Below are 12,981 nucleotides of genomic sequence, written 5' to 3' on the forward strand. Positions count from 1 at the left end.
ACCTGTCAGGATCAGGGTGGGCTCAAAGGGCCACCGTGCCTGCGCAGGAGAGTTTCAGCAGACCCCTGTGAGTGGGAAGAGCCCCGTGGAATAAGACGGGAGCCTCACCAGGGTGAGGCCGATGGCCTGGACCCTCTTAGAGCCCCAGTTTGGCTGACCAGACCCCGAGGAGCCCGCTAGCTCTATAACCACCACGCTCTTTTTTCCCCCTAGAGTCACATTCCTGGGAGCACTGAATATGTCAACCTGACGTTTGGTAGTTCAGCCATCCAAGGGCAGAAAAGGGCATTATTTGAGACTCAAAAGGTATATTTTATATTCACACACTTGACTTTCAAGACCCTGAATGAATTTTGCTGAAATAAATATTCACCTTTGGGTTTCGTCCAAGTATGTGAAGTTTTAGTCCCCCAAAGCCTTTCTCTTTCTTTCTTTTAAAAAGAATATTAAAAGTGACTGAAAAGAGGGATTTAGAAATGAATGGCTATTTTTCAACATGTCTCATAAAAAGAAAAGGAGCAAATGCTATAATATTTCTCAGGGACACGGATTTAGGGAAAGCGAGATTTAGAACCCAGTGGGGGTTTATTGCAATGTGAGATTTCTATCCTTGCCGGCCTCAGGATTCAACCTTGCACGGTCAGAAGGGGGGCAAATGCAGGTGACCGCCCATCCCAGTTGTCAGGCCTGCACCCCGGTTTTAGCACTGAGAGTCCTGCATTGCAGAAAACCCCTCAGTCCCCAACAAGGAACCGGCATGGTTGGTCACCCTAGTTGAGATTACTTCGGATAAGAGAAGTGCTCATACAACCCCACTCAACCCAGTCCAGAAGACCCAAAGTCCCTGTCGATTCGATGTCATCGTGCCCCTGCATCAAGAGGCAACATCTACATCAAGAACTGTGTGCAATGCCAAGCGCAAGGATTTTAGAAGGCTTGAGAAATAATGCCTTATGTCCCAGCCTGGTTCTAGCTAACTGAGAATCACCTGTCACCTTCAGGACTGATAGATCAGAGAGTGGGGACCAAGGCAGAGCTGTGTGACAAGGAAGGCTTAGATGAGCCCCAGAATTACACAGAGGCACCTCTGGACCACCACAGGCCTCACGCTAGACAATGGTAGGCTGCTGGAAGGCAGGGACTCTGCCTTCGTCGTGTTAATATTCCTAGTGCTGACCTGCTTCCTGACACAATGAACCCCTAATCAGTGACTCTTGTACTGGACAGAACTGTCATGGCAAAGGCACAAAGAAGAGCGTGTGTGTGCCTGCGTGGGGGAGAAAGAGAACGAGATGTCAGGAGGCAAAGCCGGGGCTCAGCATAACCAGCCTCCACAGCCCCCCCAATCTTCCACAGTGCAAAGCTTGGGCAGGTAAATGCTGACTGCCACCAGCAGTCACCCTGTAGCGTGTCCTCATCCCCCTCTCCCCCAGTCCTTTTTCCATGTATAAGTAAGTCCAGGCTGGTGTCTCCTGGACAGTTACTTTGGAGACTGTCCAACCCCCACCTTCCCCTGCCGCTTGCACTGGCCCCAGGGACCTGTGGATCAGCAGGGGTCCCAAGAGCTCACAGACACAAGCTGGTGTGGCTGGGTGTCACTGCATACCACCCTTCACCGACCCTGCTGCCCTGGTCTAGTTCAGAGCTGAATTCTGAGGCCACTCTGTGGACCTCACTTCCTCCGGGCAGCTCTGCAGCTACCAGAGCTGGAGATGCTCCAGAAGCATCTTCCCAATAGTCCACAGGAGCCAGATGGCCACATGACAAGCCCCACAAGGTGGCGGTTATGTTCACTGAGCATGTCTTTTTTTTTTTTTTTTAAGTTTTTATTTATTTTATTTGCGAGAGAGAGAATGAGAGACAGAGAGCATGAGAGGGAGGAGGGTCAGAGGGAGAAGCAGACTCCCCGCTGAGCAGGGAGCCCGATGCAGGACTCGATCCCGGGACTCCAGGATCATGACCTGAGCTGAAGGCAGTCGCTTAACCAGCTGAGCCACCCAGGCACCCGAGCCTGTCTTTTCCACTGCTGGACTCCCTCCAGCCAGCTGTAAGCGACACCAGCTGGTGAGAGCTAACTGTTAAACATTCAGCAATGTTGCACGCTGGTTGTTAAACACAGCCACTATTAAAGATTAAAGTATGTCAGGTAACTATTAAATAGATTCGGTTAGACACGAAGGTGGTAACTTCTCAAAACGTATCACTTCCTAATCTATTTTATAATTATCCACACTCTTGAGCTTATTTGCACCTGCCATGCCTGGGAGGGGAAAGCACAATAGTGGGGTGCTATGGGGCATCTCTTCCATACTCTGCCAGTGATGTCACGTTGGCAGCTTGCGTAGGCCATAGAGGGAGTATTTACATCACGGAAATCTACAAAAGCTACAAACCAGGACTTCCCCCCCCTGATTACAGGTTGTACATATTACCAGCTCCCCACTGCCCCCAGCCCAGCATGGGGTCTGGCACAGAACGGGGCTCAGCTGCTCACCCTTTGTGAGTAAACTTCCTGGAGTTATCCCAACTTGCACGTGCCGCCTGCTTCCTGCTGGGATGCCGCGGACTAGTCGATGCCTCATCTACGTCCATTCCCCTTGAGCTGCTGTGGAATCAATCCGTATTAGCCTCCTGTGGCCGCTGTAACAAAGTAACACAAACTGGATGGCTTAAAACAACAGAAATTCATTCTCTCACTGTTTTAGGAGCCAGAAATCTGAAATCGAAGTGCTGACAGGGCCAAATCCCTCCAAAGGTTGATGGGGAGAATCCTTCCTTGCCTCTTGGCTCCTGGCAATCCTTGGCATGGAGTGCAGCACTCCAATGTCTGCCTCTGCCTTCACATGGCCTTCCTCCCCCTGTGTACTTCTCTACGGCTTCTCCTCTTAGAAAGACCCCAGTCATTGGTGTCCCACCTTAGAACCCACCCAAATCCAGTATGACCTTATCTTAACTAATTGTATCCACAAAGACCCTGTTTCCAAATAAGATCATATTCTGAGGTTCCAGGTGGACATGAGTGGGAGTAAGGCACACTGTTTATTTTTATTTTTTTTTAAGATTTTATTTTTATTTATTTGACAGACAGAGAGAGAGAGAGAGCCAGAGAGCACAAGGTGCGGGGTGGGGGGGTGGGGAAGGAATGGCAAAGGAAGATGGAGAGGGAGAAGCAGACTCCCCACTGAGCAGGGAGCCCAACATAGGGCTTGCTCCCAGGACCCTGGGATCATGACCTGAGCCGAAGGCAGACGCTTAACCGACTGAACCACCCAGGTGTTTAACTCATCACCAAATCCCTACGGTAGGAACCACAGACAGTGCTGCCCCTCTCATGTGGAGAAGAAAAGTCTCGAAGACTGCTTGATGCCAATCATGACCAATGAACAGAAGAGCCCCTCACCGCAAATGTTTCTACTTTTTTTTGTGGTTACTTTCTGGACAAGAGCTAATATGCTCTCATTGCTTCTTGGCCTTTTGGCTAAAATCAAGTGAAGAGCAAATATGCTCTTATATTCACATCATCAACCTTGGGATCTCTCCTATTCCCCCACCTGCACCCATGTACACTCTCTCTTCCAGAAACTACACCATTGTCTAAGCAGATTCGCACCTCTAGGGATGGTCTGTTCCTGTGACCTCCCAGCAGCTAGAGTTCCCCCTTATTCTAACGACTACAGCCCTGGCCCAGTGCCCACACATGTGCCAGACCAATCTCGTGGCCTGCCCCGAGAGGAGTTTCGCAAACACTGTTGACACAGAGAGACGCACATTAACTTCTCCCAACCTGCTGTGATGATGATATCTCGTATTTGTGGAGCATGGCCAGTGTCAGCGCTCAAAAGACAGCATTTCTATGATCTCCTTTGATCCCTATCTCAGTCCTGGAGAAAGCCAGAAAGAGGCACACTCTCATATCCACAAGCTTTTGCTTGGACTTTCAGGGGGTTTGTGGACCTCTGGAAGAGCATCATGGGTCTCCTAAGAGTTCACAAACCCCAGGATAAGAAGTCCAGGAAAGGAACACATTTCATTAGGCTGGTGGCACGAACACCCGGCTGGAGGCACAGATGCTCGTGATGGGACAAGAGATGAGACCGGGAGGTCGGGGCACCACACAGAGGAGCCTGTCGGGCAGCAGGAACCAGTGGGACAGGGAGAGAAGACAAGGCTAAGGCTAGGGTAAGACAAGAGAGGCACCTAGGGTGCAGAATTTAAGGAAGTGTTCACTCCCTCTCAGGGGAACCCCCATCCTGGCCTTGAAGGAGGAGCCCAGCACAACCCCAGTTGTGGGAAGTGGGCACTGGCTGGGATGAGTCCCCAGGCACTGGGACAGTGGGGCCCCAACAGGAAGCAGATGGCAATGCACTTTGGGACCCTTCAGGAGGGCTTCCTTACAGAGGAGTGAACAGCAGGGAGGGGACCTCGGGGCATAGGGCAGTGCCTGGGCTTTACCAGTGGGAGCTGGTACCAGGCCTGACAGATGAACATGACTGATGGGCCCAGAAGGACAGTGAGGCTCAGAGGCAGGTTGCCTTGAGAGGGTCAGGGACCTGTGGTTGGGGACCATGGCCAGTCAAGGTGACCTGGTGGGGAAGATGCGGGGAGAATCTTCCTCTCCCCCTTCTCCTTCTGATCCCAATGGGAAGTTGAAGGGCAGGGGAGATGACTTGATGACTCCCTGGACACAGGCAGTGTGGAGGAGCCTGGAGAACAGGGAGCAGTGGGTTGGGGCAAAGGGAGGGAATTCTGTACAGGGCAAACACAAACCAGATGCAGGAGTTGGGTTCTGAGAGATGAGCAGGTGGATGAAGGGGCCCAGGAAGCCCAGGTAGGGCCAGCCCTAGGCCCTCAACCCCCTGCCCATCAGAACCCTCAGGGAAGCTTGTGTTAAGAATGCAGATTCCTGGGCCCTGCACCCCAATTTAGACTCAGCGACCCTTGGGTGGGTGTTGGAATCTATCCTTCCAGACCTCTTGAACTGGTGTTGTGGAGCCCTGGGCAGGGGCTGCAGATAGCCTCAGCCGAAGCCAGGCCTGGTCCCTGGGTGTTAGGGGTCCTTGGCCTGGGAAAGGCAAAGGGGCTTTCTTACCTCCAGAAACCCCAGACCCTCCCACAAGCCAGTCCCAAAGTTCCCACTCTAACTCCTTTCCATTCCTCTCTGTCACCCTCTAGGGGTTGTGCACATGAGCTGACCCAGCGTGGGTGGGCTTGGGCCTGCACTCAGGACGGGTGAGAAGCTGGGGTGAGCTGTGGATGGGGAGGGCCACACCAAGGAGCCACTTCCGAGCAGCTGTGAGCAGGAGTGTTTGGGGGCCATGAGGACCCTGTCTGTCTCCGCCCCCAGGCTGGCTTCTGCTCCACACTGCCTGGGGCTGACCACGCTAGCGCATGACAGCCTTCCGCAGTACCGTCCCCTGGCTCTGCTGTGGCCTTCCCAGCCCATGAGGGACCAGAGGCCACTCTTTTGCTTCTGAATGGGTCTTTGCAGGGGAACTTAAAGGGGCTGAGCCCCAAGATGGGCCAAGGGGGTCCAGGACCAGCCTCCCTGGACCCTGGGCCAGCTCTCCTTTGGAAGGAGGGCACGGGTTTGAGGTCTCAACTCAGGGCTGGACACAGAAGTGCCAGGCTGCCATTGAGCTCTTGGGAGCTGAGCATGCACCAGAGGCAGATGACTGACTCCCAACACTTCCTAATTTAACCTGGTGTGAAACAGAATAGCCAAGTGCTGCAAGAGAGGGTAACAGCTCTGTTCCCCCCCCACCACCACTCCCATGACATCCTGAGGCCCCAGATTGAAAGAAGCCCAGGCTGAGTAGACCAGGTCTGAACCTCACTCCCCAGGCAACCTTCCCTGGTTGCAGGTGAAGCTCCAGATCTTATCCTACTGCTGGCCCCATTCCCGCCCTGCTGCGTGTATGGTCTTACATGAGGATCTGGAGTGATTAATTAGTGCTGTCATGCTGGGCTGGTAGAAGGGCGGGCTGTCCCCAGGGGCACCTTCAGCGGGAGTGTAGACTCTCTGCAACATGACGCCTGCCTTCTTCAGGAGGGAATTTGCCTCCCAGACCAGAACCCCAGGACTCTGACTCTGACTCCCTCAAGGCAGGCACCACACTTTGTTCACCACTGTGTTTCCAGGGCTTTCCACAGCGCCCTGCACAAAGTGCAGGAGATTTGTAGAATGAATGAACGCTGAAGGAACTGAAAGAAGGATGGGTGGACACAGCCTCAGACAAAGGAAGAAGGAAAGAGAAAGAGGCCACCCCTGTCCTGGGTCTGGGAGAGCAGGGGCGCCAGTAACTTTGGTGGAGCTGTGAGGTTGTCACACAATCTGAGAATGGCAGGTGCTTCCTGATCCGAAGCTGGTCATGACAAAATCTTTTGTCAATTTAAATTGACAGGGAGGTAAGCTTTGATCCCAGAGCCTAGAGGTGAAAGGTAGTCATGGAGGGGATATAGAGGTAGGGTGCAGGGGTAGGATTTTTCCAAACCAGTCAGGGGTGCCCAACTTCTTCACCACCAAGACCCTTTTTATTAATTTCCCCTCTTGTCCACAGACCCCATGTTTTCAAAGTGTTAGTTTGTCAAACAATGTTAGGAATAATCTATTTGCATGTTTTTTTATTAACTAAAGCCATCTGTAACTCTTTGATTGCCTTTCTTACCAGTATGAGATCATTAAGTTGAGATAATTCTAGCCCAAAGCAAAATAACTTGATATTTTCATTAACCGATGGTGGGTCCGTGTATGATTTTCACTTGACTGTCTAGAAATAACTCCAGGTCATCCATGGACAGCAACCCCCCTACAAAAAAGCAGCAATATTCCTGGTCTTTTCTGTCTCTCTCCTTGCTAGGCTCCTAAGAACTCACTATGTGAGAAACATAGAATGTTTACAGACACATGCTTCTGGAATCTAGTGCTATGGGGTGAGCAGAGGAGGAGAGAGAGAGAGAAGAGAAAGTTCATACTTGTAAATGTTGCATGTGATGGGCTGAAAAAAAATTTCATGGGCTGGTGATTTCTAAATTTCTTTGCAAAAGAGAGTGGAGACATTTTCATTTTCTTTCCTCCTTCCCTCTAGTAGCAGCCATTAAGCTGACTGGACATTGTGAGTCGCTGAGTTCCACTTGAGTCTTGACTTTGATCAGTAGAGAGCGGCGAAGAACTATTAAGTCTTTGAACTCATCACAGTGGGGTTAGGGCCCTCCAAGTATTCAGCCCCTTGATGCCCAAATGTTGGGCAAAGAAGTAAATAGAAACATAAAAGAGGGAGATGGGAGTGAAGCTATATTTGGAATAAGGAAGTGACATCAGATTGTAACTTGAATCCACAGGAAGAAATAAAGACAATCAAAAATGGTAATTAAGAAGGTTAATATTTTTTAAAAATTAGTAAATGCATTTGTGTTCTTTATTCTGTTAGCTTTTTAAAAAGACATAATAGTATATAAAGCAATGACTATATTTCTGTATAGGTGGGTTTATAACACTCCACTTATAAAATATAGTTGGGTGTATACAGACATGATATGGGTAACAATGATAGCAACAGAAAGAGAGTAGGGGATGGAGTTAAGTTTCCATAACTTACTGGAATTAACTCAGTGTAAATCTGAAGTGGATTCTGGTAAGTTAAAATGTGTATTGTGAGAGCTAAGGAAATCACGGGGCGCCTGGGTGGCTCAGTCGGTTAAGTGTCCGACACTTGATCTCAGCTCAGGTCTTGATCTCAGGTCGTGAGTGCCCATGGAACCAACTTAAAAAACAAAAACAAAAGTTAAATTCATTAAGGAAATGAAAAGTGTACAGTAGAAAATATCCACTTAAGACAAGAAGAGGTATGAAGGAGGAATAGAGAGACAAAGTAGTTATAAGCTACAGAGAAAATGGAGAGGAAAGCAGAATGGCAAATATCCAACCATATTAATAACATCAAACAGGAATAGATTAAACAATTTAACCAAAAGGCAGAGATTGACAGACTGGAAAAAAAAATCTCTGATCTAATTATATGCTGTCTCCAGGAGACACTTTTTATTCAAAGATACAAATAGGTTAAAAGTAAGAGATGAAAAAAGATATATCATGCAAACCGAAACCATCACAAATTAGGTAACTTAAATGAAATGAACAGACACAAACTACTAAAACTGACTCAAAAAGAAATAGAAAATCTGAATAGACCTATGATGGGTAAAGGCATTGAGTTAGTAATTTAAATATTCCACAAAAAGCCCAAGCCCAGATGGGTTTGATGGTGAATAACATTGTATAATGCTGAACTCAGTGTCTGGTGCAGAGTAAGTACCCAATAAAGGTCATCCTATATTGCTATTATCTTTCTATCACATGTTTTTCAAACGATATGTTGCACTTGCCTCCATCTCTTGCTTGATTGTGGGCTTCCTGAGTGCAAGGAATCTGTCTTATTCTTTATATTCCAGGTGCCCAGCTTGGTGCCTGGCTAATGCTCCAAGAGAAGTAGAGAGAAAATAATGTTTATTTATTTGAAAGAGAACAAGAGAGAGAGAGCATGAGCAGGGCAGAGGGAGAGGGAGAAGCAGACTTCCTGCCAAGCAGGGAGCCCGATGCAGGGCTTGATCCCAGGACCCCAAGATCATGACTTGAACTGATGGCAGATGCTTAACCCACCGAGCCACCCAGGTGCCCCGACAATTTAAGAATATTAAAAATTGTTTTTTTAAAAGATTTTATTTATTTATTTATCAGAGAGAGGGAGAGAGCCCAAGCAGTGGGGGCAGCAGGCAGAGGAAGAAGCGGGCTCCCCACTGAGCAAGGAGCCCAATGTGGGACTCGATCCCGAGACCCTGGGATCATGACCTGAGCTGAAGGCAGATGCTTAAGTGAGCCACCCAGGTGCCCTGACAATTTAAGATTATTAAAAATTGTTTTGATGCTGGACAGGAAAGTGACTACCCACTTGTCCAGGACACAGCATTGCTTCCAGGGCTTGCATGGCTATCTCTCAGAGTCTGTCCTTGATGCTGGTGTGCACGTCACTGGTCCCATGCCATGTGAAGGGGGTGGTGGTTGTTTGGGGGGATGGGTGGATGCACACGTAAGTGTGTGAGGCCCCTCACAGAGAGGAACAGCGGTGAGGTGTGAAGAGAAAGCTGGGCCAGGGGCCGGAGGCTGAGTTCCCTCCCACCCTGCCCCACATTGTCTGGCCACATGTCTGCACCAAACACTGAAGAGTCTGAGGATTTTAAGTTTGAATCTGGTCGTCAAGGTTCTTGTAAAGGTATATTTGTCAAGGTAGAAGTTGTATATTTTATGTAACTTTTCTTCTTTGGCTTGATTTTAATACTTGGTTGTATGGTATGTGATTTTTTCTCATAGATCCTGCAAATGTTAGGGACAGACCTATCGATTTCTACACATACATAGAAAAGCAGTCTTATTTTGAGTCTTTTTCTTTTACATGAATGGAATCATGATATATGTACTTTTTGTTTGTAATTTTCCCTTTAGGCTTAATATGACTTCAAGAATTTTTCATGTCAGTACACAGAGATCTATCTACTTCAATTGAACACATAATACAATGCATCTTTATTACTTTTTTTCCCCCAGAACACCTGGAAGTCTTCCCAAGACATCTTCAATAAGAAAAGAAGCTTTGCTCATGTGTGAACTGAGTGATGTAGGCAAGACTGATGTAACAGGAACCTCTGTGGAGACAAGTCTGGCTCGTTCCCGTGACTCCCCTTCTGCTGACGGCACACACCTCACTCTCCCAGGGTCCAGAGGCTTTCCAGTCAGAGGTCAAGTTCTAAGGAAGGAAGTTCGGGAGCTCAGAGCTGGGAGGCAACTCACTGGGTCTGCACATTCTTCATAGATTAGTAACACATTCTCTTGTGGGTTCATTGTGAGCGAGTTGGGAGCGCTTTCCTTTTTCTGTTTTAGTGAGGTAATGTCACGGATTTTACACACTCTTCTAATTGCAGCTCCCTCCCTTCCTCAGAAACTAATCGAGCATTTTCCAGGTCAGATTGGTGTTTAGTCATCTGGACACGAGTCCCCCTTCCTCTTGCCTTAATCTTTCCCAGGCTGGATTCTGTCTTTGAAACAATAGGAAATGACAAGGCCTATTTTTCTTTTCTTGAAAGGACTCAATCCATGGACTCATGAGTTGGAACAGAGAAAGTATGGGGAATGAACATGTACCCCCAGTAGGAAGTGACCAACTTTCCTCTCTTTGTTCTGCAGAGTCCTGTGGGCTGAGCTCACGATATCCCAGAGAGTCTGCTTAAAAGCAGGAAGGCGGCATGTTCACCTCAAGATAAATTCCCAATTGGATTTTCTGTTGGACCACTCTGAAACGCAATTAGGCTGTGAGCGGTCTTCAGGCAAAGATTGGGAACCTTTCGAAGAGGGGCTCTGCTAGAATAATTTGTCAGGCCCAGGATGATATTAATTACATCTTAAAGCACCCACGTGAATCCGTCACTAAACTGGCTTTCTTTTATTTTATTTTATTTTATTTTATTTTATTTTATTTTATTTTATTTTATTTTATTTTATTATGTTATGTTAGTTACCATACAGTACATCATTAGTTTTTGATCCACAGTGATCCACAGTTCATTGTTTTCGTATAACACCCAGTGCTCCATGCTTTCTAAGTGTGTTGATTTTCATTTCTCCAAGAGAATTAAGCTGTCATTTGGTATTTTCCAAGATATTATGAGTAATATAGTGATCAGTAAAATCAGGAGCAATTACAATTCCAAGTCAAAAGGCCAAGGTTTGAGGCCAGGCCCTTCTGGCAGAGGGTAGGCTGAATAGGCGAGTCCCTTACCTGCTCTGGGAGGTAAAAGGATGCTGCCCAAAGAAGGTGATGCCATCCTTACCACCAGGTGTCAAACAAGTCCTGTGGTGTGGAGCACAGACCCACCCCCTGGTGTCCTGCACCATTAGCCTGTTTTCCCATAGCCCTGCCCCCCTCTGGCTGTTCCCCATTCCCAAACATGCCCTTCTGGCTCCCACCTCCTGGCCTATCACTGCTGCTCATCTCTGCACCTCCCCACCTTGATTCACCTTTCAAAATTCTACTCATTCCTTGAGGACCAGGCTGAGAGCCTCCATCATCCTCTCTTTGCTCCCATGCCACCTGCTTTGACCATTTACTGTCATTTTTACACCCTGTCTTGTGAAGCCAGGGCGTCCAAAGGATAAAAGAAAGAGCTCTCTCTGCTCCTGGGCTCAGTGGAGGTGTGAGATACTGAAGGAAGAGGACGAGGAGGGAGGGGAGGGGGCATGGTTGTGGTAACCCAGCAGGGATGTCTGGGGAGTGGGGACAGGGCTCCCAGGTGTGAAAGGCCTGGCCTGACATTTCTCTGGCCTGTTCTTGGGGAATGCTGATAGGTCGCTGGATTGGGGGAGTGTGGCAGCTCTGCTAGGTAAGCCCCATTCTTCCCAAGGGACAAAGGAAGGGGAATTAGTAGCAGACATGGTGCCCAAAGGAAGTGCTGGTGGCAGCAGCTCTCACAGGATAAGTGAGGGGAGGTGGCCAGGGCTCCTGAAGCCATGGCTCTGTAGTGGGTGGGAACTCACAAAGGTTGGGCTGGAGCTCCAGCTGTGGGCTCATGCATCAAGGCACACCAGGGCGACAGAGGCCTCAGGACTGGAGCCCAGGGACATAGGGGGCATCTCCCAGAAGGTGAGCAGAGGTCGGGTAGGTGGTCCCCGGGTCCCATATGTCTGCGCTTGGGATTTTGATCTGATGACACCCCTGGTCGGTGAGGCCCAGGGAAATACCTGCTCCATTCACTGAAGTGAGTTGGGCTTATGTCTGTGTGTCTGAATGATCTGCTAGCTCAACATCACCAGACAGAACCATCCATGCTGTCCAAGACAGTAGCCATGGGACACATGGCTCCTGAGCACTTGACAATGTGACTGGTGTGACTGAAAAGCTGACTTTTATATTTCATCAACTGATTCAAATTTAATTTAGGTAACCACATGTGGCCAGTGGCTCCATACTGGACAGTACTGCCTTGGAGGGTCCACATCTGCGATTCGATACTGGCTCATTCATTCCCCGGGGAGCCAGCATGGCACCCCCCCCAGAGGAGGTGTCTGGTGATTTGAAATTCCTAAAAAGGATGTGGTGACCTCCGGTTATTAGCTGGCTTCCTGAATTCTCCCTTATGTGGTTGATGTTATCATGGCTCTTCCTTGCCTTATTTCCAACTATAGACCAGTATGGCTTCCAGTTGACAAGGCATTTAGTTGGAGTATTTATTTAGGATTTAATCTCCTGGACTACTGTCCAGTCTTGGGATGGAGTTTGGCCAACTCTGCACTGGTGGTCAGGCTTACAATGAGCTTCTTAAAACCAAATGACCATAGTTCCAGGTTCATAACTACCCTGCCAGAACTGGGCATGGCCTTTTAAGTCCATGCGTGGGAGCCTCCACCGTGGACTTGGCCAAAGAATCCAAGGAAGGTCTGGCCTGAACACTTTCCTCCGAGTCCTGCAGACTGTTTTTCTTCCTCTACAAAGTCTTCTCGGTAGCAGGGCTGAAGGGGGCTGCCTGGTCCTCTCCCTCAGCAGCTTGTTCTTACTTTGCCCTTGAATTCTGTCAGATCCCCTAAGTGCTAAGTGACATGCCTTGGCCATGCTGGATGCTGCCACTCAGGAGGAAGAATAATTGATGATAAAAACTTACCTTTTCTGTTGTTCTTCCTGGATGTGAAGCACGGTCACCCTCAACACCACTAGGAAGGAGGTATTGTTATTATGCCCATTTTTTGGATGAAGAAACTGAGGCACAGATAGGTCACCCTGAGATCAAACTAGGACCAAGTCTGAGTAGAAGCTGGGAGGCAAGAGGGCAGGAGGGGACCACTGAGTCTGGGACAGAGCCATGCCCACTATGGTTGGCCTCTGTGTTTCAGTGTCCAGGTGGGGGCAGGGAGCAGGGTGAAAGCTTCAGGGCAGTGGTGCT

Source organism: Mirounga angustirostris, unplaced genomic scaffold, assembly GCF_029215605.1.
Source record: "Mirounga angustirostris isolate CCGP_5_RB_7025 unplaced genomic scaffold, mMirAng1.0.hap1 SCAF_1, whole genome shotgun sequence".
Classification (NCBI taxonomy): domain Eukaryota; kingdom Metazoa; phylum Chordata; class Mammalia; order Carnivora; family Phocidae; genus Mirounga; species Mirounga angustirostris.